This window comes from Arachis hypogaea, chromosome 15, assembly GCF_003086295.3.
Source record: "Arachis hypogaea cultivar Tifrunner chromosome 15, arahy.Tifrunner.gnm2.J5K5, whole genome shotgun sequence".
NCBI lineage: Eukaryota > Viridiplantae > Streptophyta > Magnoliopsida > Fabales > Fabaceae > Arachis > Arachis hypogaea.
The window spans coordinates 65,284,150-65,286,217 of NC_092050.1; the positions used below are offsets into that span (position 1 = coordinate 65,284,150).

Sequence of the window (2,068 nt, forward strand, 5' to 3'; positions counted from 1 at the left end):
TCCAACCAGGATTGTAAGTCTTGGAGTATGGATCATGTGCCTACCTAGGTGGATTTCCAATGTAGTTGGCTTGTTCTTGATCACCCTCTGCTTCTTCATTCACTCCTTCTTGAGCTGCTGTTGAGGTGGTGATTACTGCTATTTGATTCCTCTCCATCTTCTTGGTAAGGTCAGCCAGCTGCTTGATAATCAGCTTGTTCTAGCCCAGCAGTGCATCCACGTTGTTTAGCTCCATCACTCCTCTAGTGTTGCCTCTTTCAGAAGCATAGAAGTAGTCATTCTCAGCTACAGTTTCAATGACATCTATGGCTTCTTCAATGGTCTTCTTCTTGTTTAGAGATCTCCCAGTTGAGTGGTCTACTGCCTTCTTTGATTCATAGGAAATACCTTCATAGAAAATGTGTAACTACACCCATTCATTGAACATATCTGGTGGGCACCTTCTTGTCAAGTCCTTAAACCTCTCCCATGCTTCATATAGAGTCTCACCATCTTGCTGCCTGAATGTTTGTACCTTAGCTCTCAACCTATTGATTCTTTGAGGAGGATAGAATCTCGCCAAGAATTTGTTCACCACATCTTCTCAGGTTGTTAAACTCTCCTTTGGGAAGGATTCCAGCCATTTAGATGCTTTGTCCTTGAGTGAGAAGGGAAACAAAAACAGTCTACAGGTGTCTGGATGAACACCATTAGACTTCACAGTATCACATATCCTCAGGAATGTGGTTAGATGTTGATTGGAGTCTTCTTGGACGCTCCCTCCGAATGAACAGTTGTTCTGAACAAGGGTGATGAGCTGTGGCTTTAGTTCGAAGTTGTTGGCATGTATGATTGGCTTTTGGATGCTACTTCCACAGTTTCCTGGGTTTGGATTGATATAAGAGCCTAGAACTCTTCTTTCTTGTCCAGCATGATGCACTGGACCTTCTCTGCCATGGTTGTGAGCCTCTTCTTCATGATGGTTCTCTATATTCTCATCCATGTCTGGTTCAAAGTACTCTTCCTCTTCCTCAGCACTAATGACTCTCTTTTCTCTTGCTTCCCTCCTCAATCTAAGGAAGGTCCTCTCAGGTTCAGAATCAAAGGAAGTTGAAGCCCTGCTTCTTCTACCTGTCATACAACCCACAAGTCACAAGTAAGAAAGATAGATGCAGACAGTATTCTCTGCAGAAATGATGTTAGTGTGAGTGATGCAATATATCAAACAGTTAGTGGGTCAGTGAACTAAATAGTAAAAAAAATGCAGATAACACCACAAACGGGTAAGGGGTAAAGGGAAGGAAATAACTAAGACTGAAAGTAAATTACTCAAATGAAATTAAATGAAACAAAAGAAAAAAAAATGCTCAATCTAGTTATCCAACAATTTAATCATTGTTGATGCAAAATCAATCCCCGGCAACGGCGCCATAAACTTGATGCACGAAAACTTGTCTCTTAACAGATTTCCCTCGGCAAGTATACCGAATTGTCGTCAAGTAAAAACTCACAATAGAGTGAGGTCGAATCCCACAGGGATTGATTGGTCAAGCAACTTTAATTGGAGGAATGTTCTAGTTGAGCTAAGCAGAATTTGATTTGAGAATTTCAGGAAATTAAATGGCGGGAAAGTAAATGGCAGAAAATGTAAATGCTGGAAATAAAGAGCTGAATATAAATGACGGAAAGTAAATTGCAGAATCTTAAATAGGGAATGGGGAATTTAGCATGAAAGTAAATGGCAGAAAGTAAAGAGAATGGGTAAGATCAGAAATGTGGGATTCATTGGGCTTAGGAGATGTTACATTCTCCGGATCAACTTCATTTTCATCTCTTCCTCAATCAATGCATTCATTGATCTCCTTGGCAATCTTAAGTGATTGAATTCCAATTCCTTGGTAATTCAATCTCTCAAATCTGGATCAATAGCCAATTCCTTGGTCTAATTGCTCATGAGAAGAGATGAAGTATGGTCACTGATTGTACCACATGTATTTCCAAATCAAAGTATTGGGAGAATTATATGTCACTATATCCGCCTAACCCCCAATTTGGTCCAAAATGAGAAAGCATTTCTAGCATGATCTCT

The 2,068-nt window shown here is 40.2% G+C and overlaps 1 non-coding gene across 1 annotated transcript; it reads left to right on the forward strand.

Annotated features, from left to right (window-relative positions):
* The first annotated feature begins 422 nt into the window (after positions 1-422).
* LOC112752352 (small nucleolar RNA R71) lies at positions 423-529 on the forward strand. The gene has a single exon (XR_003176792.1). It is a non-coding gene; the product is annotated as a small nucleolar RNA R71 (small nucleolar RNA).
* The last annotated feature ends 1,539 nt before the right edge of the window (positions 530-2,068 follow it).